Below are 10,602 nucleotides of genomic sequence, written 5' to 3' on the forward strand. Positions count from 1 at the left end.
GTCCGTCCGTCCGTCCGTTCACAATTGCTTGTGAACACAATAGAGGTCACAATTTTGACCTAATCTTTATGAAACTTGGTCAGACTGATCATCTCTATAAAATCTAGGTCAAGTTCGATATTGGGTCATCTGGGGTCAAAAACTAGGTCACTAGGTCAATTGGTAGAAAAACCTTGTGAACACAATAGAGGTCACAATTTTAGCCTAATCTCAATGCAACTTGGTCAGAATGGTCATCTCTATAAAATCTAGGTCAAGTTCGATATTGGGTCATCCGCGGTCAATAATTAGGTCACTAGGTCAATTAGTAGAAAAACCTTGTGAACACAATAGAGGTCACAATTTTAGCCTAATCTCAATGCAACTTGGTCAGAATGATCATCTCTATAAAATGTAGGTCAAGTTCGATATTGGGTCATCCGCGGTCAACAACTAGGTCACTAGGTCAATTAGTACAAAAACCTTGTGAACACAATAGAGGTCACAATTTTAGCCTAATCTCAATGCAACTTGGTCAGAATAATCATCTCTATAAAATCTAGGTCAAGTTCGATATTGGGACATCCGCAGTCAATAACTAGGTCACTAGGTCAATTATTAGAAAAACCTTGTGAACACAACAGAGGTCACAATTTTGACCTAATCTTTATGAAACTTGGTCAGACTGATCATCTCTATGAAATCTAGGTCAAGTTCGATATTGGGTCATCTGGGGTCAAAAACTAGGTCAGTAGGTCAATTAGTAGAAATAACTTGTGAACACATTAGAGGTCACAATTTTAGCCTAATCTCAATGCAACTTGGTCAGAATGATCATCTCTATAAAATCTAGGTCAAGTTCGATATTGGGTCATCCGCGGTCAATAATTAGGTCACTAGGTCAATTAGTAGAAAAACCTTGTGAACACAATAGAGGTCACAATTTTAGCCTAATCTCAATGCAAATTGGTCAGAATGATTATCGCTGTAAAATCTAGGTCAAGTTTGATATTGGGTCATTCACGGTCAATAACTAGGTCACTAGGTCAATTAGTACAAAAACCTTGTGAACACATTAGAGGTCACAATTTTAGCCTAATCTCAATGCAAATTGGTCAGAATGATCATCTCTATAAAATCTAGGTCAAGTTCGATATTGGGTCATCCGCGGTCAATAATTAGGTCACTAGGTCAATTAGTAGAAAAACCTTGTGAACACAATAGAGGTCACAATTTTAGCCTAATCTCAATGCAAATTGGTCAGAATGATCATCGCTGTAAAATGTAGGTCAAGTTTGATATTGGGTCATTCACGGTCAATAACTAGGTCACTAGGTCAATTAGTACAAAAACCTTGTGAACACAATAGAGGTCACAATTTTAGCCTAATCTCAATGCAACTTGGTCAGAATGATCATCTCTATAAAATCTAGGTCAAGTTCGATATTGGGTCATCCGCGGTCAATAACTAGGTCAATTAGTACAAAAACCTTGTGAACACAATAGAGGTCACAATTTTAGGCTAATCTTAATGCAACTTGGTCAGAATGATCATCTCTATTAAATCTGGGTCAAGTTAGATATTGGGTCATACGCAGTCAATAACTAGGTCACTAGGTCAATTATTAGAAAAACCTTGTGAACAAAATAGAGGTCACAATTTTAGCCTTATCTTAATGAAACTTGGTCAGAATGATCATCTTAACATAAGCTAGGTCAAGTTCCATATTGGGTCAACCCAGGTCAAAAACTAGGTCACTAGGTCAATTAGTAGAAAAACCTTGTGAACACAATAGAGGTCACAATTTTAGCCTAATCTCAATGCAACTTGGTCAGAATGATCATCTCTATAAAATGTAGGTCAAGTTCGATATTGGGTCATCCGCGGTCAACAACTAGGTCACTAGGTCAATTAGTACAAAAACCTTGTGAACACAATAGAGGTCACAATTTTAGCCTAATCTCAATGCAAGTTGGTCAGAATAATCATCTCTATAAAATCTAGGTCAAGATCGATATTGGGTCATCCGCAGTCAATAACTAGGTCACTAGGTCAATTATTAGAAAAACCTTGTGAACACAACAGAGGTCACAATTTTGACCTAGTCTTTATGAAACTTGGTCAGACTGATCATCTCTATGAAATCTAGGTCAAGTTCGATATTGGGTCATCTGGGGTCAAAAACTAGGTCAGTAGGTCAATTAGTAGAAATACCTTGTGAACACTTTAGAGGTCACAATTTTAGCCTAATCTCAATGCAACTTGGTCAGAATGATCATCTCTATAAAATCTAGGTCAAGTTCGATATTGGGTCATCCGCGGTCAATAACTAGGTCACTAGGTCAATTAGTAGAAAAACCTTGTGAACACAATAGAGGTCACAATTTTAGCCTAATCTCAATGCAAATTGGTCAGAATGATCATCGCTGTAAAATGTAGGTCAAGTTTGATATTGGGTCATTCACGGTCAATAACTAGGTCACTAGGTCAATTAGTACAAAAACCTTGTGAACACAATAGAGGTCACAATTTTAGCCTAATCTCAATGCAACTTGGTCAGAATGATCATCTCTATAAAATCTAGGTCAAGTTCGATATTGGGTCATCCGCGGTCAATAACTAGGTCACTAGGTCAATTAGTACAAAAACCTTGTGAACACAATAGAGGTCACAATTTTAGGCTAATCTTAATGCAACTTGGTCAGAATGATCATCTCTATAAAATCTGGATCAAGTTCGATATTGGGTCATCTGCAGTCAATAACTAGGTCACTAGGTCAATTATTAGAAAAACCTTGTGAACAAAATAGAGGTCACAATTTTAGCCTTATCTTAATGAAACTTGGTCAGAATGATCATCTTAACATAAGCTAGGTCAAGTTCCATATTGGGTCAACCCAGGTCAAAAACTAGGTCACTAGGTCAATTAGTACAAAAACCTTGTGAACACAATAGAGGTCACAATTTTAGCCTAATCTCAATGCAACTTGGTCAGAATGATCATCTCTATAAAATGTAGGTCAAGTTCGATATTGGGTCATCCGCAGTCAACAACTAGGTCACTAGGTCAATTAGTACAAAAACCTTGTGAACACAATAGAGGTCACAATTTTAGCCTAATCTAAATGCAAGTTGGTCAGAATAATCATCTCTATAAAATCTAGGTCAAGTTCGATATTGGGTCATCCGCAGTCAATAACTAGGTCACTAGGTCAATTATTAGAGAAACCTTGTGAACACAACAGAGGTCACAATTTTGACCTAATATTTATGAAACTTGGTCAGACTGATCATCTCTATGAAATCTAGGTCAAGTTCGATATTGGGTCATCTGGGGTCAAAAACTAGGTCAGTAGGTCAATTAGTAGAAATACCTTGTGAACACATTAGAGGTCACAATTTTAGCCTAATCTCAATGCAACTTGGTCAGAATGATCATCTCTATAAAATTTAGGTCAAGTTCGATATTGGGTCATCCGCGGTCAATAACTAGGTCACTAGGTCAATTAGTAGAAAAACCTTGTGAACACAATAGAGGTCACAATTTTAGCCTAATCTCAATGCAACTTGGTCAGAATGATCATCGCTATAAAATGTAGGTCAAGTTTGATATTGGGTCATTCACGGTCAATAACTAGGTCACTAGGTCAATTAGTAGAAAAACCTTGTGAACACAATAGAGGTCACAATTTTAGCCTAATCTCAATGCAACTTGGTCAGAATGATCATCTCTATATAATTTAGGTCAAGTTCGATATTGGGTCATCTGCGGTCAAAACATTGTTCAATTTATGCCCCTGGGGAGAAGAGGCCCTATCCTGGGGGGAGTCACAAGTTTTGCATAGGCTTATATAGAACAAAAAACTTCTTGTCTAAACCAACAATACATTGGCATTTTATATGTGGCATAACCTAGTGGCCCGCTACCAAGATTGTTCAATTTGTGCACCTGTGGTGAAAAGAGGCCTCACCCTGGGTGTCACAAGTTTTACATAGGCTTATATAGGAAAAAACTTTAAAATTTTCTTGTCTGAAGCCACAAGGACTAGGTCTTAAATATTTGGTTTGAAGCATTGCCTACTGATAGGGTCATGTGGGGTAAAAAACTAGGTCAGTGGGACAAATAAAAAAGTGGCCTCTAGGGGCCATACTTTTCATTGGATCTTTATGATAATAGGTCAGAATGTTCACTTTATTTAGCAAAGCTACAGGTGAGCGATACAGGGCCATCATGGCCCTCTTGTATGTATTTCACGCGGCACAATTGCGCCAAAATGCTGTATGAATCTTGCGAAGTTTGGATATTTCAATTTCCGTTTTTGTGCTGTATTCATGTTCTTTTTGTCAGTTTGTATTTCACAAGCTAAAAGAGGAAACCATTTTCAGTTTATAACAAGAGCTATCACAGAGACAGCGCCCTTGACTATTCCGCCGCTTTTCAGTGTAAGGATTGAAAAGTTTTGGCGAAACATGCATGGATCACTGTTAGATTAGATTTCAATGCAATACATGATGTGCGGAGATATTAACATAAATGTGGTTACATGCAAAATTTTAACCAGAATTTTTAAGTGTAATAATAAAGGGCCATTATTTGCAAAACACAGTTATCTAACTTGATTATTCAATTAGGTTGGGTGGTTGAATACCATTGTATAAAGTCTCAATGCAATTCATTCATTAGTTGCTGAGATATTAACCTTACATGCAAATCCTTAACCAGAATTTCTGTGTCAAAAAATAAAGGCAAGTATTTGCATTAAATGCAAACTAGAGTTATCTAACTTGGAAAATTGAGTAAGTTGGATGGTTGAGTACCATTGTATCAAGTCTCAATGCAATACCTCAAGCAGTTGCTGAGATATTAACCTATGTGCATGGGTAAAAGTTGAGAATTTTGAAAATCCTGAAAAATGCTGGGGGCAAAGCCTTGGTCAGGGGTCCAGGGGGGCAGAGGCCCCCGGAAGCTCCTTGAACATAGCCATTTTAGTGGATATGAAATGCCTTTTCCAGGCTTTAATTTTAAATAATGAGGAGTATTGGAATAAGGTTTTTCAGACAAATATGACAATGAATAAGTATACTGATATACATGTGACACTACATACTGAAGAATATCTTGCATAAGCAAGCCAGTAATCATGATTTACTAATTTTATTTTAAAAACCTCAAAATTAACCATGCTAAAATACCATATTAATCTGTCACTTTAAAGAACATGGTGCAATAAGCAACTTGTCAAATCACTTCGCACTTCGGCCGAGATCGTTGCTAAGTTACCGGTACGGTACAAAAGACCATTAATCATTCTTGTTAATTGGCATCCTACTAATCAGCATTTTTGTAAATATCAAAGACATCATAAAACTGTCAAAACATAAAGAAAACAACATTACTAAGGTGTTATAAATTATCTACAGTGTATAAAATTTTACGACATTTTGGGGGTAAAGTTGACATATACAGTACTGCAGTCGTCTGCACTTACACTCCGACCTGTTTTGGCAGTCTGATTTGATTTTTTTAGCAGCACTTCTGATAATAAACTTGTTTTTACAAGTCAGAGGTAATATTTCTTCTGTGTCTCAATCAAAAACACTGGTACTTGACAAGTCTCAACCATGACGTATTTAATGGGTATTTTCCGAAAATCTAAAAATAGTAACAAATATCAAGTTTTTGTTTACATTGTTTCCGTCATTGTTTTTGTCTGAAAATTTAAGAAATTAGAAATTCTACCGCTTTTGAACACAAACTACCGCTATTGAGACCTAAATCTACCTCTCTGTCATTGCCAAAGCAAACTCAGCAAGTTTGCGGTTATTTTTGATAGGCCTGTTGTAAGTTTTTCGGTATCGGAAGTAGAGGATTACTTTATATGGAAAATGCTTAAAATAGCACATGACGTATTGCAAAGGCTACGATCTACGCACACTTCTGGAGAAATGACCCGAAAACTGATGCTTTCTGTCACGGAAAGCCCACGAGAGAGATTAAATTCGAATTTCTTAAGATTGAAACTGAGATTTAAGCTTGCATATCATCGCTGACCAAACTTGAAAACAAAATACTACTCGCGCCTTTTTTTGAATATAATTGTGACTAAGGACCGCGTCTACCATATATGGAAACTTTCGTGATTCTCCTCAATGACGTTAATCTTCCGATCGATTTGATTAGTCGAGCAGCAAGTCGTGTTTTCCCGCCTATTTCCGTGAAATATACGTCACAGCGTCGTTTCAAAATACCGCAGTGTTCGGATAAGACAATAATAACATAAGTTATCGCAGATCTATACGAACGTCGAAGCATCGAACAAGCGATGGAAAATATATTACAAGGTCCCAGCCTACCCCCCCCCCCCCCCCCAATTTTCTCAACGGATCTCGACGAATTGGAAATTCGACCCTCCGGGAATACGAAAATCCGGAATTTCCGGATTAATCCGGAAAACTTTTACCCATGTATGTGTGCGTGCACGCAAAACCTTAACCAGAATTTCTAAGTCAAATATTAAAGGCCTATTTTTGGCATTACCGGTAAATGCAAAGTAGAGTTATTAAACTTGGTTAATTAAGTAGGTTGGATGGTTGAGTACATAAAGTCTCAATGCAATACCTCAAGTAGTTGCTGAGATATTAACCTATGTGTGCTTGCACGCAAAACTTTAACCAAGGAATCGACCTGTCAGTAAAATAGAATTTGTCATAAGATATTTTTTCATCTTAACAAGAAATGTTTAACATAACAGCAGTTTCAAATTATTTTTTTTGTTTATTAATCATATTTTGTTGTCTGGCTAACTGTGGTTAGGGGATTTTGCCTGTTCTCATGTCAAAAGGACAAGTGGGATATAGCCAGCACTTTTTTTTGCACTTAATTCCAGTAAGATGTTCAACTCATTTTTTATCACTTGTACCTATACCACATTTCAATACCATTATAGTGTGTGGTTATATTTTTGGTTCAGTTGGTTAGATTAAAATGTTACTTTGGGACTTCTGTTTTTTATGCGAGTTCATATAGGGCGAGAGTTGAAGCAAAAGGGCACTGAACTGCAAAATATTTGACCTTATCATCCCATAATTAGTTCATCCATAAAAAAAAACATCAGAAATAATGGAATTACAAGCTGAAGACATATTGATATGTGAATTTCATGTGGTACTAATAATGAACACAACCTCTGCATCATCTCATGATAAACATTCTGACCAGTGACCTAGAGAATCTGACCAGTGACCTGTAGAAACTGACCAGTGACCTAGATAATCTGACCAGTGACCTGGAGAATCTGACCAGTGATCTAGAGAATCTGACCAGTGACCTAGAGAATCTGACCAGTGACCTAGAGAAACAAACATTGGTCTTGAAAGTGACATGCAGGCTTTTCATGGAAAATAGCACAGGTGTAGCAAGGTTACAACATCGTGCGGACAGAGGCAAAGATGGAGTGATTTGTCTTTTTATTTGTACAAAATTTACAAGAACACAAAAAGAGGCATCCAGTCACTTGTTCATCATGGATCTGGAAAATAAAGAAATTTAGGTCAAGCTATTTTCATTGAATTATATTGACAGATATGTATATGGTACAAAAATGTATTTAGATCGATTCAACATGTACAGTAATCCTCTGGACTTGTGGAAACCAGACTAAGATATCTTAAGTTTTAACAAGATAATGATGGATTGAACACAATAGCTTTTCTGCTGGGTTATTATTCAGTTGAAAAAAGAACACAACAACAATTCATATGGTCCTAGTTGAGATACAAAAATATTATGCAAACTCCATACCCTTTAATTACAACTATTCACCAAGAGTTTGGACACCTTAAAATGATTAACAAATTTGCTGTCGGCACACCTTAAAATGATTAACAAATTTGCTGTCGGCATACATAGAAAATTACCTCAAAAACATTTTTCAATGTCCGACCTAAAATTAAAACCTACTTTATCCTTTGATCAGGTTTGTGTGTTTCCCCATTGGATGGCAGATTTCATTAATAGGTACATAAGTTGTAAATAAGCTAGATGAAGTGTGGTTTGTCTGATCAACATTTTAACTGAATAAAGAGTTAACAATATCTGCCTTTTGTTTTGTTTCTGAAATATCCAATCACCTTCTTACTGAATTTGGTTTCAATGCATATTATTGTATGATTGTTGTCATTATTGATCCTTCTTACAGTATATTTATTGCCTGTGTTGTTTATCATTGCTCCATAGTTCCCACATGGTCAGATAATAAATCGGGCAGCCAAATACACCATACTGTATATAGCATGTTTGAGTATAGGCTGGTTAGAAAATATTAAACAATCAGATAAATGATAATAAATAACTTGTCTCAGAACCTTCAAACCTGTCCGAAATGTTTGAATTGGGTGTCCGAACTTTAAGGTGTATTACAACAGTTGAAAATGTCAAAGTTATTCATTTAGACCTCCATTTCGTTGTATTTTGCTTATTTTACAGTGTCTGCTTCGGGTTGTTTTCATACTTACATTTTATCAAGAAGGACTTGAAAGCTGTGCTGCTGTCTCTGCTGCAGCCTCCATCTCTGCAGCTTCAAGTTCATGAGCAATGAAGATAGCCAAACCAAACAACGCAACACCCTTTACCAAGGACCTGCAAACATTAATGTAGTAATCTGTAGGTCAATCAACATTGATGCATCAATCATTTGTAACCTAGGCCCCTTCCCCCCAGTGAAAGCGGTGGTTTGTTTTCGCGCCGTAAATAGCAGAGAAAGGGCATAGACTATGATGTCCCCTAAGTGGGGGGCATTCAGTGGGGATTTTACCAGCAGTATGTCCCCGCAGGACAGAGATTTTTGCCAGGGATTGGCTGGACCGAAAGATTTAGTCCCTGCTATTCAGCGGACACCTGGGAGGGGCCTAGGTTACAATTGACTGGTGCATAGGGGTTAAGTCGTATCTTTCTTTATCAGGAGTCATCAATTCACACAGGAATAAAAAATTATATGATTTAGACAATTCTAAGACATAGATAACAAACTTATAACAGATGTAACAGTCCGCTGTAGGCGACGGATGTGCGTTCATAGTAAAACATTCCGTTATAGACGGAAGTACGTTCAAAGTATGTATGTTTACTTGGTTGGTAATATGCAAATTAGCAAAGCCCGGGCTCTGTGTAGATCAAGAATTTACTGTTTATAAAGACCAGCGGACCCCTTCAGGGTTGAGCATGCTATTCTCTGAAGGGATCTGTAGGTGTTTGTTTGACGTCGCACGTGTAGTGATCTGGGAACCAGTCACTTTATCTATTATTATCTATCTAAGTAACCAGTCTAATAGAAGCTTATGTAGGGAACCAGCTAACAGGAAATAGACACACTTTGACTGACAACGAATAAGACGTGACGTACATTAACGTTCTGACTATCACTTTTAGATCCATCATCATCCTTTACAAGATTAGACGCTTGAGCGCATCTTTATTCAGGTATGTTATTTGGATGTTAGTTTATATGGCCGGGATCACAATACATGTTACACAGATATACTGTTTAGTATTTGATCAATCATTGTCAAATTAGGTTAGCAAAGTAGTGAAATGATCACATTTCTTAGGGTGCCAAACAAGTGCACAATTTACTATGTATGTATCTGAGTGTTTGCTTCATGTGAATTTTCTAAAAATGTATTATGGTTGAGCTACCATACTCATAATTTGTTGCTTCTTGGTCAACGATGCACAAAAAGTTACTTATATAGTCCACAGGCATCTGGCTCATTGTTTGTGGCTAAAATGTGGATTAATATCATTTTCGTAAATGTACCATGCGCAAATGCCTTCGATTTTGTCGTGCAATAAGAAACTAGAAAGATGAAAAAATAATAGAAATTAATGAATCCACCATCCAAATAAAACTATTTTATGAGAGTATCAAGCCAATAACAAGTCATTTTAGTACCATCTGTAAGGGTCATTCCAAAAGCTTTGTACGAAGTCAACTGCACCCATTGGTGACGCCATTTGTTATGATCACAAGGTCAATATTTTAAGAAAGAAAAATAAACATGCATGAAATGATCGTAGTCACCAAGGTGCTTGATTTGGAGGTTAATGCGTCTGAAGATTTTGACTTTCGTAATTAAGTGAAAACGGCAAATATGAAAACGGCTCTTATCTGTCATATCAATGCTTTACACAGTAATTTCCCCTCTATTATTATTTCCTTCGATCATACTTTAAAGATCGTCTCTCGGAACACACTAAGCGGCAAGTCGAATCCAGAAAAAAACACTCTTCAACTTCGTCTATAAATGTAACAACCAATAGTAGTTAAACGGTATACAGGTCGATTAAGTTTTGTATTGGAGGTGTACATGTAATTTATGAACCAGAGCCGATCTTAGTTTATCGTTGAAATGTTGTGCTCCGATTTCTTGAAAGTCCCTTATTACCGGGTGTAGCTAACAACACTGTTTTTGTCTTTGCATATTTTGCCTAATTTTTGGTTCTAAGACTAACAACTACTTTTTTGGTAAAATCAAGTCTAAGTTAAAAGCGTATTAGATCTACCATAAAATTTGTTGAGAACGTGGGAACAGGTATAGTTTAAAAATAAGTATGATGTCACGGT

At 36.7% G+C, this 10,602-nt stretch overlaps 1 long non-coding RNA gene across 1 annotated transcript; it reads right to left on the bottom strand.

Moving 5' to 3' along the window:
• Positions 1 to 7,430: 7,430 nt before the first annotated feature.
• LOC128218243 (uncharacterized) lies at positions 7,431 to 10,071 on the bottom strand. Its single transcript, XR_008258342.1, has 3 exons — positions 9,931 to 10,071; positions 8,495 to 8,618; positions 7,431 to 7,509 (listed from the first exon to the last, which is right to left on the bottom strand). It is a non-coding gene; the product is annotated as an uncharacterized LOC128218243 (long non-coding RNA).
• Positions 10,072 to 10,602: the final 531 nt, after the last annotated feature.

This window comes from Mya arenaria, chromosome 14 (genome assembly GCF_026914265.1).
Source record: "Mya arenaria isolate MELC-2E11 chromosome 14, ASM2691426v1".
Taxonomy (NCBI): domain Eukaryota; kingdom Metazoa; phylum Mollusca; class Bivalvia; order Myida; family Myidae; genus Mya; species Mya arenaria.